General features: G+C 35.4%; 1 protein-coding gene and 1 long non-coding RNA gene across 4 annotated transcripts in view; one reads left to right on the forward strand and one right to left on the reverse strand.

Annotated features, from left to right (window-relative positions):
* The window catches only part of LOC143249765 (uncharacterized), a 53,086-nt gene extending 40,602 nt beyond the window's left edge, over positions 1-12,484 (reverse strand). The window contains exons 1-2 of one of the 2 annotated variants that reach the window (XR_013027929.1): positions 12,160-12,484; positions 7,640-7,755 (exon numbers count right to left, since the gene is read on the reverse strand). This is a non-coding gene — a long non-coding RNA (uncharacterized LOC143249765). Of the gene's footprint in view, positions 1-7,639; positions 7,756-7,938; positions 7,982-12,159 lie in introns of both variants that reach the window. The other variant, XR_013027930.1, reaches the window with a different exon arrangement.
* The window catches only part of LOC143249764 (unconventional myosin-Ia-like), a 224,206-nt gene that overhangs the window by 16,876 nt on the left and 188,366 nt on the right, over positions 1-18,964 (forward strand). The gene's annotated exons all lie outside the window — the stretch shown is intronic.

Below are 18,964 nucleotides of genomic sequence, written 5' to 3' on the forward strand. Positions count from 1 at the left end.
GATGCGCTGTAAACTGAAGTGAAGATTAACTTCTTATACAACTCGCATTCGATCTCTCATTAATTTGTGACTACAATTGTTTTGAAAACCAGCTCCTTCTGAAACGTTTTCAGTTATTCTTGCATAAAATATTTGATACAATTGTAAAATGTACTATTAATACGTTATACATTTGTTTTAATTTCGAGTTAACTTCCATTTCATCCCATCGGTTTTGTAAATATTTGAGGGCCTACAGTTTTTGGTTATTGTTTAACAAAAAAATTCCTAATATATTTTATTGGTTTGCAAGTCGGCTTTTCGGTAGTAAGTTCCAGAAATTCAAACACGCCAAACTTTACAATTGAGCTACAAAATGGATTAGTGTTCTCGGACAAGCATAGGAAAGAGGCGGCTTTCCCACACTACGAGCTGAGATTGCAGTAAAACAGCACTATTAAACGCTTCCCATTTGCTGACCAAACCACATAATCCTCTTAATTTGGCAGTTTCTTTTTCATCTTTATCTTCCTCCAGTAAAGAAGTGAACGTGATTCAAATTATTTGTATTTTATTTTGTACCAAGAACTAAAGTTTTTAATTCTGTTCGTCTTATCTTTTGTGGCTGTGTTAGTAACTGATACGAAATTGATCGTAAACTATCGAAACAGTAGTATGTCGTGACAAGCACTGTTATTTCCTTTGTTTTTATAAATGATCAACGTTAGAGGACAGCATATTTCTTAACCGGCTTATTAATTTAAAGGTTTTTATACAAAGAATCATGTGGTTCTATTGATTCACTTAAGTGACGAATGGAAGGGATTTCTTTGTAACATACAAAAGCATGAATGATAACCAAAGTTCTGATGTCTTATATCTTAGAAACATTTTTTTTTCAATTGCTCGCATGAGATTTTTTTGCGAGATCCTTTAACGAAAATTAATGTTACGTGGACACCAACATTTTCTTTAAAAAAAACAAACTGAAATGTTCGTAAAAATAAAATAGAAATGAACGAAGGATGTAAAATGATGACATTTTTATAGGCTTTCAGACAAAATGTTTTAAATTTTATGACACATTAAACACCTTTATATGACTTGTATTAATTTGCCGAAACATTATTTGCATCAATTTGCTTGCTATTGAGTTTGGTTGTTTTAAGTCGTCGTTTTTTGTCTTTTTATCGTAACGAAACCTTAAGCGGTACATATGCTAAATAAGTTCACTGAATATTTGATCATAATCGTCCGTTTTAAACCCAATGAAACATGTCGTGTTGTTTACTTAACGATTGCGAGTTATTACGATTTATCACTATGAATTACATACGTTATTTTAGTTCTGTAAAGAATGTGAAGTTTGACTCTTTTTATTTTATATATATATATAGATATATATATATTTTAGTTAGGGTCATATTTCCACTGGAATATAAGGTGGGTGTACAGATTAATCTGTCTAGCTGCTCTTGCATTTTGAAGACGATTTGTATTTTTTTTTTTTTTTACTGTTACATAAACCGGAAAGTAAAGCGACATCTGTGACATCGTCATGACCTGGTGTGATATTAACAGTCGACCATGACCTGGTCAAACTTGTTGTAATGATTTTGTAGTGAATTCCTACTGAATGTAGGTGTTTTTCACACATCGTCACCATGACCTGGTCAAACTTGTTGTAATGATTTTGTAGTGAATTCCTACTGAATGTAGGTGTTTTTCACACATCGTCACCATGACCTGGTCAAACTTGTTGTAATGATTTTGTAGTTTTTCTACTGAATGTAGGTGTTTTCACACATCGTCACCATGACCTGGTCAAACTTGTTGTAATGATTTTGTATGAATTCTACTGAATGTGAATCGTCACCATGACCTGTCAAACTTGTTGTAATGATTTTGTAGTGTTTTTTGAATTTTCATGACCTGGTCAAACTTGTAATTTTGTAATATTTTGTAGTGATTTTTGTAGGTGTTTTTCACACATCGTCACCATGACCTGGTCAAACTTGTTGTAATTTCTAAAGTAATGATTTTGTAGTGAATTCCTACTGAAGGTGGATGTTTTTCACACATCGTCACAGTTAATTAACCATTGTTATTCATCTGATTATTTATTTATATAATAACAAAAGTAATACTTAAGCTCTAATTTAAATGTTTGATTCTCTAATTGACAGTTTTCTGAGAAGAAGGTAACTTAATGATTTTAAAACTGGAGTAGAAGGTATGACGACAAGGTATTGGTTAACTTCATTTTGAGTATCAATAAAAAAACTGTCATTCGCAGTGGAAGTAAACATAATAAATAACTCTTTATTTTACAAAATTATTTTAAAGGAAACTTAAGAAGAAATAAACTTCAAAGTAGGAGTTAAGTTTTCTTCGCCTTTTTGTGACATAAATGTGCAGTATTACGTATAATGTAATCTTATCAGTCCAGACTCTCTCCGAATACGATACATCAACATATATGTTGAGTATAGGCAAAGTTACAATAGTCAAGGCACTTTGGAAAGAAACCACTATCACATCTTGGCAACCTAATAACAACATGAAATTCATTTTGAAAGAGGCAACAGCAGTTATGACTACATTTTATGGTTGCAAGACAAACAACCAATAGATGTCTGATGTGCGCTATGAAATGTGGTCAAAGGAGACATCTAAGAAGAATGTCGCATCCGGTCCAAGGTTGAAAGTTCTACCACCAACGTCAGAAGCATGTCCAGAACACATGAAGACGTAGTCCTTTTCAAACATGCACATGGAATGCAACTTTTGAGGAAATTCCCTTAATCTTCATCCAAATAAATGCTGTTGATTACGGGATGGATTCTAGAAAGTACTTTTACCAGAGACAACGCCAACAGAAAGAACAGTACCATCTCAGAAGATCCTAGAGACACTTTGCTGTTGATGTGGCACAGGGCAAACTTATTCAACGGTCACATGGGGATGTGTAGCAAATAAGCTGAGGCCCGGCATGGCCAAGCGCGTTAAGGCGTGCGACTCGTAATCTAAGGGTCGCGGGTTCTTATCCCAGTCGCGCCAAACATGCTCGCCCTTTTAGCCGTGGGGGCGTTATAATGTGACGGTCAATCCCAATATTCGTTAGTAAAAGAGTAGCCCAAGAGTTGGCGGTGGGTGGTGATGGCTAGCTGCCTTCCCTCTAGTCTTACACCGCTAAATTAGGGATGGCTAGCACAGATAGCCCTCGAGTAGCTTTGTGCGAAATTCAAAAACAAAACAAACAAACAAATAAGCTGTGTAGCGTATTCTGTACGTCATAGCTCCAGCAACTACGACAACCAATAAACAAAGTTGGTTGAATATCACATGGATAAAAATAAAGATGAGAATGAAAGTGATAAAGCTATTGGAGCATAAGTGTGTGTGCCAGCGTGCTGTGAATGCGGGTAAATGTTTTATAAGTAAATTCTGGTATTACTGTATTGGTTTTGTTAGATTTAGCTCTATTACTGTTCGAATTTTAACTTTTAAGCAGCCATTATCTAGCAATGTTTATAATGTTTCTCTTAGTTACATCATCTGTTGTTCAACCTGACAATCGTGTTTTGTTGCTCTTTAAAATGTTTTTATGGTGAGAAAGATCAGTATGATGTTTCTTATAATATGAAAATTTTTCTATGCTGACAGTTTCCTTGAATTTTACGATAGCATTAGGACATTTATTTGTCTACGTTATAATATGGAAAATTACTGCAATGAGTTTGACCGATTTTGTCCAGGGAACAATATATGTGAAAATTTATATTTTGTTCATAGTGCATGACGAGTATATTTAATATGTTTAAATTAATTATGCATACTCTAATATTTTTACTGAACACATCTTTGTCATTGTTTATTTATCCTTTATAATACCAAAGAAATTTATTATTCAAAGTTATTTTCTCATCCATCTCGGATATTTTGCCATGCAAGAACTTTGAATGGTTTCACTTATATTTCACTTAGTCTACAATTTTACGGGTTGGAAACTGAAAATGTTCATCATAGAAACAAAACAAAAAACTAAGAGTTTATGTATGTGGATGGTGGAGTGTTCTAACTGAATTATTGAATAAAAATTATTTTGTCTAAGTACGTATCTGTTTAGAATATATATATAGTTATGTGGACCATTATAGGGAAAAATTGACAAAACCACTAGTAAAGAACGAAATACGACAAAAAGAAAAATAACAAAAATATGAGATCGGTCGTCGTGTAAGGACAGCTAACAGAATAATCCACAAGATATGAGAGAAAAAATAGTGTAAGAAAAGTGCTGAAGCGTAGATACGAAATAAATGGACAAAAAGCTCATTTTCAACAGAGCTTGCAGAGTGATGCTTCGACCCAAGGTCATCTAGACAGCTGCGGAAGTTGTCGCAGAGGTTAGGAAAGAGCTGATTGGCTAATGACATGACAGTATAGTTAGGCTATATATTCTTGGCTGCTTCACCATTTCTGTTTTGGCACTCTTACAGCCAACTGAAACGCAAACGTGGTTTTAAGGGAGTAAAACTCCACAAACGTAACTAGATTTTACGATTCTAATAAAATAATCTGATAATACCGATTCGGTCGCGTTGTGCCATCATAAGAGAAAGATGAAACTTAAGACACACACGCAGGCTCGTGTACAAATGGGTGTATATATATCATACTGCAGGGGATACTACTTCCAGTATTAACGTAGATTTGGTAACAAGAAGAGTTCCTTTTATTTCGTCTTTCCTTGCTTCAAGTTGTTACAGGATGACAGAGTTTCATTATATTTCAGACAAATGTCCTCCTACAAAGAAACCATCTATTGATGTTTGGTTTTCTTCAGTTCCTTTTTTTATAGTCTTCTTTGTAATAAGTAAATGAAAATTCACCTCATGCGATTTGTTTGTAGAGTTTTGCAACAAAACTTAGCACGTGCCAATTTTTTAGAAGTGCATGTTGATTTAAAATGTTACAATTTTTACTAGGAATGTAAGATAATGCAAGATCAAAACACACCTCTTGGAATTTAGCATGAAATAGTGATTGCTTATAGTGCTTGATAAACCAATGCAAAAATATAATTTAATTCAATAAGTCAGTATCCTTGCTTACATAAGAACATCAAAAATTTGTGCAGAATATCGGAAGTTAGATCTAACTAGTAATTTAAATAAATGCTAAAATTCTGTGAGCTTTACCACGAGCAACAAAACACCGTTTCGATGTGTAAGTAGCGTATCTGCCATTACGCTGCGATTATATTCATTTCTTCAGTCGCGTAAAATACGGGGTTCCTATTTAATATAAATTCATGGTTCAACTTACACTGCTAAATTAGGGAGGGTAGCGCAGATATAGCCCTCGTGTAACTTTGCGCGAAATTCAAAACAAACCAAATTATCGTAACTCCAGTTCCTTCTACTTACCGACAGTTTCTGACATTTCTCCTAGCTTGCGAACTGATCGTAATTCAACCAGAAATTCCCAAAAAAATTAATGTCATTAATGCTTCACTGATTTGCTCATTGTGTTTATGTCAATGTTAATGTCTTAAGTAAGAAAAAACAACAACAAAAGTTAAGTAAAGGACACTACTACTAATAAAAGTAATTGATAAGGTTTACTTACTTAGTCTTTGTTATGGTATCTTCTCAAAGCCTTATGAAAATTTGGTCATGTTAAATCCACACCCGTTATATTTTCTATCAACCAGATTAAAATAAAATAGCAACCTCAAAAAATTTAAAGATTAGTTGCGCAAGATTTTCATTTCGCGAGTCACTGTCGGCTTTCTTTTGTAATATATTATTTCAATAAATGATTTTATCTTCTATCAGATGTTATATCACTACAGAAGTAACATAAATATACTTTGTTGCAACTCTTAACACTTCTTTTAGAAACGGAAGAAACGTTAAGAATACCGACTAACAAAAGTGAAAGAAAGATGCTTGTGTATCTGGTTTTTGACCACCTTTGAAACACCGGGAAAAGAAAGTTTTTTATTTTTTTTGTCCACAACGTATAATTTTAATCAATCACCATAGGATTAATATGTTTCTGACCAGTTTTAATATTTCCAGTATAATTCAGAATCACGAACATTGCTGCTGCCTTCTAAGGTAAAATAAAACACAAAAGATCAGGCATCTTAACCACATCATTATCAGAGTTCTTTAAAGGTTTTATCTTTCTTAAATCACTTTGTGCATGTTTGACATCCTTAAAAATCCTTGCTATGAATTGTAACGTTACCAATCAACTGTTCATCACAAGTTCTGTAAGTTTTCTTATTTTAATCCACATTCGTGTATATCTCCCACAAAATATCCCATAAGTTGGAAATTTTAACTTCTGTTAGTTAATTTGTTTGTTTTTTATTTCGCTCAAATCTACTCGAGTGCTATCTGCACTAGCCGTCCCTAATTATATAGTGTCAGGCTAGAGGGAAGAGTCGTCACCATCTACCACCAACTCTTGGGTTACTCTTTTACCAACGAATAGTGGGACTTAACCGCACATTATAATGCCCCGATAACTGATAAGGCGAACATGTTTGGTGTGACGGGGATTCGAACCCGCGACCCTCAGATTACGAGTCGAGCATCCTAACCACCTGGTCATGCTGGGCCCTGTTATTTAACACTGGCTTTCTTCTCTCTTATGCTTCTAGTAATATACGGTTAAATTGGATCTTACCTGCTGCCATTTTAAATTTTTGGTAACATGTCTTTCTTCTATGAAAAGCAATTTTTTTAAAACGTTTTTCCAGAACCAGCTAAATTTTAAGTCACTGCCACAATTCAGTAGTTATAAATCTTATCCAATAGCATCAAAATTGGTTTTCTGAACATTACGCATTAAAATTACTTCTTTCTTGATCTTAACATGTAGCAAAACGTCAAATCTGATTATGCAACAATCACTCTTCCGTCAGATTTCCCCACTTTAAATTTTGCAATCACATGCTCATTAGTTATTGGTTAACAGTGTTCTCAGTCGTTTCGAGTAACTTCTCTTTCCCACTACGTACAATTCGTATTGATGTATCTCATGTTAGTCTTCCACAATTGTTATTAGTAATACCTCATGATCTCACTACACGGTTTTTTTCCTCAAAACGTTTCTACCGTTGAAACTGCTGACTGCAAGCCATATAGATTTAACATATAGATTACGTCGTTTTCATGTCGTCAGTCTCAGTAGACTACAGATCGGTCCTTATATGTATAAGGCCATTTCAACTCCTCGTCTAAAATCGTTGATTACAATTAAACACTCATAAAGTGGAATTTTGATGTAATTCTGTTTCCGATATTTTATCAATTTAATCAAGTTTCATGACTTCCCGATATAGCGTACACTTACATTTCAGATTGGGTCATTTTGTTTCTAATTTGGAATAATAGCAACAGAGGTTTTTCTTGAACGTGGTATGCTTATCTTTAAAGCTGTAAATTAACTAGTGCTGTAAATATTTTCCAATTCCATCTTTGCCTTATCTATCTTTTTAATTTGTTTGACCCACCCCTTTCCTAAACTTCCTCACTACCAATAGCATTTAAACTATCATTAATAAAATAACTTAGCTTCACCAAGCAACCTACTATCTAAACTGCTTAGGTGGAGCTTATACCCTTGAAAGTATTCGTACCTTGCCACAAGGGTACTCCTAAAATGTTGGCCCCTGGCCTCAGTGAACCCATTGGATAATCCAGCTGTCATTTTTTGTCTTTTTTTTTACATGTTCTAACAATCTGCGATTCCTTCCTGTAATAGGGTAATAACATGTAACATTTTGGGACAACATGAGATCTGTTGGTCCACCTCAGCTGTTCTGTCCTTTAAACTAAAGAAAACTATTAATAAATAAATTAAAAAAATATATTCTAGCCAGTTCCTGTAATTCATATACTTACTAAAGTTTCTTTTAAAACCACTTGAATTTATTACCTCATAAAGATCCGAAATCAATCCATCCCAAAGGCCAACCAACCTATTAGAAAAATGAAACTGTCTTAGCTGAAGATGATATTCCTAAAATTTGTATGTATCTCATGGTCCTACTATTCTCACTGTTAAATATAAAAAAATGATATCGAAACACTATAAATTCCCTTTACGATCTTAAACACTTCAATCAGATATCCCCCCAACTTTTCTTTCTTCAATAGAAAATAATTTGAGAGACTCAGTGATGTCGAGATAACCCACATGTAAAGAAAAATATATATGTAAAAACGGCTAGTTTGGGTTGAGAAAATGTTTTACGTAGAGGAGCGAACAACATTTTGACCTTCTTCGGTCAGGCCCGGCATGGCCTAGCGCGTAAGGCGTGCGACTCGTAATCCGAGGGTCGCGGGTTCGCGCTCGCGTCGCGCTAAACATGCTCGCCCTCCCAGCCGTGGGGGTGTATAATGTGACGGTCAATCCCACTATTCGTTGGTAAAAGAGTAGCCCAAGAGTTGGCGGTGGGTGGTGATGACTAGCTGCCTTCCCTCTAGTCTTACACTGCTAAATTAGGGACGGCTAGCACAGATAGCCCTCGAGTAGCTTTGTGCGAAATTTCCAAACAAACAAACAAAAAAAATTCTTCGGTCGTCGTCAGGTTCATTTCAGTTAATACCAAATTTATTCAAAAACAAGGCACAAAACGAGCCGTTTTTACATGTATATTTTTCTTTACAAGTGAGTTTTCTCGACATCACTGAGTCTCTCAAATTATTAATGTGATAACTGCCACGACTTCTATATTGGAGAAACAAGTAAAAAAATGGAAACCAGATTCAAAGAATATAAAAAGTCATCTTCACACGTTTTCGAACACTGCAAGTCAAATAAACACAACATAAACACAGAAAACACTCAAACACTAAATAAGGAAACAAACATAAACAAATGCAAAATTAAAGAAGCCTTACTTATACAACAACTCAGGCCCAAAATAAACAAATACAAAGGAACACCTTTATACCTATATTGAAAAATAATATAATAAATAATAATAATAAAATCAATAATATAAAATTATATATTCAAACATCTAAGCACGCCCTCTTCATTCCGACATTCAGTTACACAATCCCTTTCTAACATGTGGTCAGCTTCCGGTCAGTTACCTTTTCCTTTCTTTGTGAACCTAACGATGACCGAAGAAGGTCGAAACGTTGTTTTCTCCTCTACGTAAAAATATTTCTCAACCCAAACGAGCCGTTTTTACATATATAAATTTGAGAGACTGCAACCTCTTATCGTATGACGACCCCTACATCCCAGGGGTGATTCTAGTAACTCTGAACCCATTTCAATAATTCAGTGTATTTTTGTTAGGCAAGGAGCCTAAGACTGAACACAGTATTCCAAATGTGGCCTAACCAATGACCTGTACAATTAAATTATAAGCTCTTTAGACTTGCATTCACTATTTGTGTAGATACAATCTAAAACCCTATTTGCCCTACCACTAGCAACAGCGCACTGCTTGGATGGCTTAAGAAACTAATCAGCTATTTACATCAAGATCTTTTCTTTCGTGATACTCTTATTTTTTAAAGTTATTTTTAAATTATGCTCAAATATCCAGCTCATTTTAAGTCTTTAAAATCAAAACAAATCAATTTTACAGTTTCAAACATAATTCAGTATCGACGTCTATCGTATTCTATAATACCCCTATATCCTATAAATGATCTAAAGGAATTATCCGATTTTTTTTCCATACGTGAACGTTTTTTTCTCATAAGCAAACTAGGAATCTCTTACCCTCGAAGTATACAGGTCTATGCATCGAAAACGTTCGGGTTATAGGGTTTTTATCATTTTATATGAAATGAAAGCTTTTTGAACTTACGCGTTTTTCTAACATCGTGAACCTATTACCCTATAATATACCCCCCTCCCTTATCTTTGACCTCTTTCTAACCACACTGAAGTTTTGCTACTGCTAATTGTTTATTACCATTATGGCTACACAATATTTTTGTAAATTTAACTGAAATAAAGTTCTTTGACAGTTTTTAGATGAGACTGTAGATAAATCTTAAGAGTAAAATATGTCCTGTGTGTTAATTAATACTGGTGTTGTTAAATACAACTACTGCAACTACAAGTGTAAAGAAGTACTTTTGAAAATATTAGGTTATCCAGAAATAAATGTCGTTTTTGAAAAGAATAAACCAGTGTTCTAAAACATGCTTTAATCAAAGTAAGTACCATTTGTTTCAACACACTTGCCAACGTGTAACGATACTGATGATGCTCCTGCTGTATAAATCAGTTTCTATGGTCAGTGAACTCCCTAAAAGCTTCTTCTGCAGCTGCCTGGTTTTGAAAGCGTTTATTGTTTAAAACGTTGTCAAAATGCTTGAAAAATGAAAGTCTGTAGGGGAAAGGTCCGGGGAATAAATTGTATGAGGCAGAACCTCGATTCCCAATTCATTCAATTTTTGGAGCGTCATCCTTGACAGGTCTCATAATGCCGATTTTGTTGATCTTCAGTCAGCTCATGCGGAACCCACTTATTCAACTTTTTCGTCCTTTCAATCGCACTCAGGTGGTCGGCAATGCTTGATTTGCTTGCCTAGCCTAGCTTTTTTTCAAGCTCACGTACTGTTGCGTGAGGTTCTGTCTCAACTGCTTTCCTTAGTGTGTTTTCATCTAAGGATGGCTTCCTTCCACGACCTTCGTGGTCTTCAAGACTTTCATCTCCATGTCAAAACATTTGGAACCAATACTGAACTGTACGTTCTGCAACAGATCTATGGCCGAATGCCTGGTTGATGTTCCGTATAGTTTCGGTAGCTTTTCGTCCAAGTTTGAAGTTGTATTGGAAAAATCAGACGAAAGACCTCGTCTATGCTGCCTTGGGGGTTGCAAAACTTACACTGAGTAGAGATGAAACAGCAGACAATTAAGACACCTTGTAAGCGACAAACGTTGGATTAAACCAACCAACTAACGATAAGTTACTCAATATTCAGCTTCTGAATGCCATCATGAGGATTCTGACATTTATTTCTGGACAACCTGGTACTTTGTACTTCACCTACGAAATAATACAGGAAACAATGCTTTTAAGTCTCAATATAGTTATATTATTCATCATGTCCAGTTAAGATGTGTGGCAATTATTTATTTCAACCTGATATATAACTTCATTATACATATTTAACCTGTTGCCTGAAAACAAGGCCTAATGGTCATGTTGACTCGAATGCAAATTTGAGGATTCATAGTTTTCAAGTAGTTGCCATAGAAACTTTACCCATGTTTTGGGGCCAGGGGAGCGCTATAGCAATAATAGTCAGTCTATTATTCGATCTCACGAGAGTAGCACAGGAGTTAGCAAAGAGTACTGTTGACTGGCTGCCTTATCTCTAGTTTATCAGCTAAGAATTAGGGACGCTTATGAACGAACAGTGAGATTGAATGCCACATAATAACGCGTAATAAGCCAAAAAGGGGAGTGTGTTCGGAGTTTGGTTTCGATCTCGCGACACGCAGATCGAATGTCAATTGGTCTAACTTCTAGGTCTTGCCAGACCTCAAAGAAAGCATGCGTACAATTAAATTGTGTTCGTTCCGAAACTCGTAATAGGTTTTATCTTCTCTGTTAATAACGTGGTTCAAACCAATAATATACGTACTCAATGTCGTCAAGATTTACAAATATTGTAACTAGAGTAAATCGAATGCATTTATGCAGATTTTTCATTTGTAATATCCAAACAGAACACATTTTATTCACGTAGCATTACAAAAAATACAAGACTTTGTTAATGTATTCATTATTATTCTACGGGAAAACGGAATACATTTTATGTACATTTGCTGCTTTGGTAGTGAACGTAAAATACGTACATTAGTATATTCGTTACTCTAATCAACTAAAAACATTCTGTAAAGATTTGTTATTACAGTTTTGTATGCATGTAACTGTTTAAGAATTTTATGTAACAAAACAGTAAAAAAATCTGTTAAAACGGAACGTTACTTACGTAATTATAAATATTAAGTACTAGTTTGTGAAAGCCATATGACATGTAAGAAACGTTTCTGTGAAGTCAGTTATCGCTACCAGCCACATTTAAATAACGTGAGTTATTTCTTGAAATTTCTATCGCTATCATGAAGTTTTTGAACATCTAACTTTCTAAATATAAACTTTTTTCTTACCGACAATTTATGTTGTCTGTAAGGCCAGATATACAGTAGGTTGTAGTTGTTGAATAAAATCCAGCTGTGTTTCCAGAAAGCAAACGCTAGGTGTGATGCTTGATCAAAGCATTTTAACTCACGAACTTCATCATTTCAGACGCGTGCTGAGAGCGTATTAATGATCAAATATAAGCACTTTGCCAGGCTTTTGACTAATTAAAGTAGCACAGTGGTGCGCCACCGTGTGGTACAGTTTGGCTTATCACCCGTGTAATCAAATGAACTATAAATAGGACTCCAGCGGCTCGAACTCCGCAATGCAACTTCAATTACTTTGCTAAATATTTTCACATCTCCTCAGTAATACCGTGTCGCATGACTTTGCACGTGTCTTGTGATTTTTTGGTATCAGAGCGATCACGAAAATTACGACAGCAGTGTAGCTAGCCAAGTGTAAACGAATGAAACGTCTACCAGTGCGGGATAGCGTTAATGCTCTCAAAAGAGGTAACACGAGTTAGAAGTGCATTTTTAACGCGCATAATAACCAGTTATTATTCACTTGTACTGTGATCTGGTTAAGAATCAAGTAAATGAAGTGTGAACAGTCTGCAACAAATATATACAGCGACACCTAGTAAGTAAGTTTTAAAAAAATGTATGATTATTTATCAACACTGGAAGTATTCCACATGCTTTAAAACTTAAAAGCAGATAAAATGTGATGGGAAAACAACGGTAAAGCAACGTTTCGTCACTTGAAGCGTAGTATTGTCAGGCGGTCTACATAATTAAAAGGCCCGGCATGACCAGGTGGGTTAAGGCGTTCGACTCGTAATCTGAAGGTCGCGGGTTCGAATCCCCGTCGCACCAAATATGCTCGCCCTTTCAGTCGTGGAACGTTATAATGTGACGGTCAATTCCACTATTCGTTGGTAAAAGAGTAGCCCAAGAGTTGGCGGTGGGTGGTCATGACTATCTGCCTTCCCTCTAGTCTTATACTGTAAAATTAGGGACGGCTAGCGGAGATAGCTCTCGTGTAGCTTTGCGCGAAATTCAAAAACAAAACAAACGAACGAACATAATTAAAAACAACACTATAAATACATAAAATGGTTGACGTTATTAATTTAATCTTGACCTTTAAAAATGTAAACCTCTGTTCGTATTATGATATATCTTGCTCGAGCCTCCAATTTATTAGGTTACGTATTAGGATTTCATAATTTAATTAAGATGTCAAGATGTATCAAATTTATATTATTTGCCAAGAAGAGTGATACATACAGTTTTCTTTCTTAATAGAAATATATTTTAACATACAAACAATAGTACAATATATAAAATAACGGTTGTTATAAATAGTTAATACAAATAATTTCTACATACAAACGGTTTACAATTTTAGAAACAATATTTACGTTTTCTTTCTGTTTTGGAACTTCCTTGATATCTTACCGAGGATATACGATGAGAGAATTGATTCTGAGTTAACAATTCACCTAACAGGGAGCTTGTTAGCTCTGTATTCGTCGTTGGTCTCACGCCGTTTTTTCACCGCTGAAGTTATGTTTTCGTAAAATTATTTGTCCGATGTGAATTCACTAAAGTTAAACTGTTTGTAATGTTCGAAACCTATAAACGTTCCTGGTCAGATGTCTGCAGTTTCTCAATTAATAAACATTAATGACAATTATGCTCCGAGGTTTGTACCATACCAACTGCAGCAAACCAACAACATATAATGTCTTTCGGTTCGTTGCTTTGTGAACGTCAAGGCAAGGTTCTAGAAATCGTATTTGGCCCAACAATACGCTAGTGATTTCTTGAAACATATATTGTTATTCCTGACACTCGGGAATTTTCTACAATTTTGGAGTGATATACAAAAAAATAACTTCAGAAACGATTAAATCAGAAACGATTTAAGTTTAAAGATGAAATAATATTTTTGCTTCTGTGTTAAATTTTGTGCACTTGGCTCTAGACTTGGTGATCCCACACTACGTTTATACTTTTGGTTTATTATATCAACACTCAATACACTTATAAGCACTTCCGTCACTAACGTCGTAATGGAGAAACAGTGATCGAACTATTCTATCTGGATAAATTCATTTTGACATTCATCACTCCTCCTATTTCGAGAAATCGAGCGTGACGTGACGCATACTGGCTTTTTACATAGTTTGTTAATAAAGTTAATAATGCATTAAAAATAAAAGTATTCGGAAAGAAACGTATTAATCTTTGCTTGAATTGATCGTCACGTCAGCTGATTACAAATCTCAAAACAGTAGTATTTGTAAACGTGGTGTCTGTGCCAAAAACAGTGCTATTTGAATATAAATGACGAAATTAGAGTCACATAAAAAACTATAATCAGCTGAAACATCGCATTCAAAGTTAAAGGCACGCTCCCCCACCTGAAATACATTCTGAAATACGCTCATGATTATAAAAAATTATTGGCTATAGCTTAGGTTAACTGTACTTAAAAAAATGGATTGAAGAAATATATTATGTGGGAATTATATTCGTAAAAGAAAGGAATTATTGTCCTATTAGTATAGTTGAAAATGCTCGAGTACTGACAGAAGAAAGATAATCCATTAAGAAGGTTTGGTTTACTGTACTAATCCATATATACCTGGTTTATCAGCTGCGCTTAAAATAATGTTGCAAGAAACCACTGTATGCATTTGGTGTGTTGTGATCGATTGTATAACGTACCTGACGATGGTATTCTGACAGTGGACAAATGTAACTGTGTTATTTTCTTGTTTCTTTGTCCCGTGTAAGCTGTTTTTAATTTTTCAATACGATTACACTGCACAGCAGTTTTTTGGAAAGTTTTTGCTGATTGTGACAAGTACCTGGTGGGTATGCACAAATATAGTTTTTGTTTTGCTTCATCACGTAGGAACTCTGAGAAATAGACAGTTAACTGTTTACCGGCAATGACATATTTAATTGCGTTTATGTTTCTAATATACTATTACGTTCAACATAATTAAAAGTGTTTTGCTCCTGATTTTCGTTTGTATTCAATGTCCAGTGCATCACGTTGCAGTGTCCAACAGTAGTCAGCAAGCATTGACGGATTCCAGTTGCCCTGATATCGTTTTTCTATTGTACCAAATGTCCTGGTGAAACGGTACGTGATGGGCAAATTTGGATGTGATTTTTGTGATCAGCAGCTAAAAATCTATAAGGAACACCCAACAGTGTTCAAGAAGCAAAAACTCTGTTGTGCCGTGTTATTTTACGAATATGGTAAAACATAGGTTCTTTTTGTTGTTTTTTTTTTATTTCGCGCAAAGCTACACGAGGGCTTTCTGCACTAGCCGTCCCTAACTTAGCGGTGAAAGACTAGATGGAAGGCACTAGTCATCACCACCCACCGCCAACTCTTGTTGTCGTACTTATTAAACAAATAAGTACTCTTTTACCAACGAATATTTGGATTGACCGTCACATTATAACGTTCCCATGGCTGAAATAGCAAGCATGTTTCGTGTGACTGGGATTCGAACACACGACCCTCTGATTACGAGTCGAGTGCCCTAACCACCTGGCCATGCTGGACCGGGTTAAGCATAATAACTACAAAGCGTTTTATGATGTTTTTTTTTTTTACATTTCTATTCACATTGATATGTTAAACATAATACCATTTATCCGTGATTATTCAGGGAACGCATTTAATAGACTTTGTCTTCCCCGGTCATTTGTCAAATTTCAAGTAAATACATGCAGCCAGTATTGAGAACTCCTCTTAACCCCATTAGAGGCATACAATACGAAAATTACAAAAACCTAAATGTAATCACCTGTTTTAAGTAATTTTCTTTTACATATCCACGAAAATTTATTATAAATCAATACAGTCAGCTCCCGAAACCACCTCGACCCACACACACACACACACACACACACACACACACACACACACACACACAAAACATATGAGAACCTGACACGTCTCTTTTGAATATCTACACGTAGATATTTATTTTGGACATTTATTTACACATATCTATGCCAGTTTTATGCATATCCGTGGGTACTGTTTTAAAATCCCTTTGATTATACCACATGGGAAGACTAGATGTAAAAATTGGATTTAATACTGTTTATGCTTTTAATTCAAAAATTAATTTTGCTTTGTTTTACCATAATTTACTTTTATGAATTTAAATAATTTTACTTGAATTTTTTACCGGATGTTTGGCGCAGATAGCGAAGTTGTCTTGCGTCATAAAACACCGAACCAACCAACTATACCATATGGGGACTCAAATGTCAAAATTTCCAGACTCTTGTTGTTCCTTACGTATAAGCTAACAAATGTTCAAATAAATTGTTCGATCGAGCGTAGAGAACCTTCTAAGATTCCATAATCACCATTTTATTTTTCATATGTATTAAGTGAGATTCAAGTGACAACGTGTAACATTTAAGCCTTTTTGTCAACATTTGTGGAAAAACTCCAAAAGTGAAGTGTACATAGATTCGTAACGCTAACAATTATTATATATATTGTTATAATATACTAATAATTTCTCTGTATTTTGAAGTACGTATAATGTAAAGAAAGTAAAGTTTGTAAAGGCGTATTCTGAGTCTGAAAACTTTCCTGGTTATCAAAAGTGGATATCAATATTAAAAATCGATTTTTCAATATTTTATTTCATACGAGAACTCCCAGATTTGGTGGGTGGCGCTCTCTACCTCCTACAACATGTAGTAAGTTATTATCAATTACAAGTTTCGTGTTAGAACAGTAACTCGGAGAAGCCTTTAACTTATCGATATACTGTATGGACCAGTTAGTGACTGAGACGGAAACTTTAGATATTGGTTTGCTTGGTAAAGAATTTAGTGGTTAAGATGAGTAGAAGACTTATAGAAATAAGTAAATATAATTGCACATGACAGAATCAGTTTATAAAACGATACGCTTCTCTAGTGTTTCCTACTCTTTAATTGTGTTGAGAATATTTGCTGTAGAATGATTACTATTAGTTATTGTGCTGCACCCTAAAATCGTTGTGACGAAGAAAAAGTCAGTATTTTAAGCGACTAAACTACTTATCATGAATTATAAATTCAATATTAATTCTAGTGATTTGTAATCATACGTTGTGTAAACACTGATTTCTTTAAAAACTGTGTAGTGGGGAAACGAAACATACTTAATGTACACGCTAATACGTTAGCACTTACACACCCTAGTGACAACTTTATTAGGTACACCTATTTAGTACCGGGTAGGATCCCGTTTTGTCTCCAGAACAACCTGAATTATTCGCGGCATGGGCTCAACAAAGTGCTAGAAACGTTCCTTAGCTCCATGCTGACTCGATAGCATCACGCAATTCATGCAGATTTGTCGGCCACACATTCATGCTGCGAACCTCCAGTTCTGCCTCATCCCAAAGGTGCTCTATTGGATTGAGATCTGGGGACTGTGCAGGCTATTGGAGTATACTGAAGTCACTGTCATGTTTGTGGAACTAGCTTGAGATGATGCTTGCTTTGTAACGTGGCACATTTTCCTGCTGGAAGTAGCTGTTGGAAAACTGGTAGACTGTGGCCATAAAGGGATGCATATTGGTCAGCAACAATGAATGTTCAGGTACGCTGTGGCATTCAACTGAAACTCAATCGGAATTAAAGAGCCTAATGTGTGATAAGAAAACATTCTCCATACCATTACAACGCTACGAGCATCATGTACCGTTGACACAAGGTAGGGTGGATCAATGGATTCACGCTGTTTGTGTCAAGTTCTGACTCTAACATCTGCATGTCGCAGCAGAAATCGAAATTTGTTAGACCAGGCGACGTTTTTCCAATCTTCAATTGTCCAGTTTTGGTAATCCCGTGCCCAGTGTAGCCTTATCTTCCTGACAGAAGTTGAACCCGGCGTGGTCTTCTGCTGGTGTAGCCCATCCATTTCAAGGTTCGACACGTTGTACGTTTAGAGATACCCTTCTGCACATCACTGTTGTAAAGTGGTTATTTGAGTACTTGTGGCCTTACTGTCAACTTTAATGGGTCTCTGGTCATTTTCTTCTGACCTCTCTTATTAACAAGGTGTTTTCGTCCATAGAACTGCCGCTCATTGGATGTTTTTCGCATCATTCTCTGTTAATTTTAGAGATTATTCTCAAGACAGCTGGTATGGGTATTAAAACTTTAATTAAAATACAGAACCACGTTTCAAAGATGACTTAAGAAGATCTAAAATTCTTCTGTACTTTATTTTTATTTGAGATATAATATTCATATTAGCCGTCTCGAGGACCCATTTTTACTTAATATGGGTTTCTCGTCTTCATGGACTTTAAAGACTGTAGTGCGTGAAAATCGTAGGAGGTCAGCAGTTACTGAGACGCTGGAATCACCACGTCTGGCACCAACAATCATTCCCTAGTCCAAGTCGCTTAGATTGCGCATCTTTCCATTGTAATGTTTGGTCGAACAACACCTGAACCTCTTGACCACTTTTGCATGCTTTATATATTGAGTTGGAGCCACGTGATTCACTGATTGGCTGTTTGCGTTAAAGAGCAAGTGTACCTAATAATGTGGCCACTGAATGTGTACTGATCAGACAGTGGTAGAACATGAGACAAAACGCGAGTATATTGATATACAAGTGCCTTAGTGCTGGAAAACGAAACATAGACGTACTCTGCGCACATGTTAATGTGTGTACTGCAAAAATACTGATGCAGTATAAAAATCAAGCCCACGAAACTAGGAGGACATCACATTAAAATATCTAAGTTCAAACCACAGATTATATATGTCA

The sequence above is a fragment of the Tachypleus tridentatus genome, chromosome 4 (genome assembly GCF_004210375.1).
Source record: "Tachypleus tridentatus isolate NWPU-2018 chromosome 4, ASM421037v1, whole genome shotgun sequence".
NCBI lineage: Eukaryota > Metazoa > Arthropoda > Merostomata > Xiphosura > Limulidae > Tachypleus > Tachypleus tridentatus.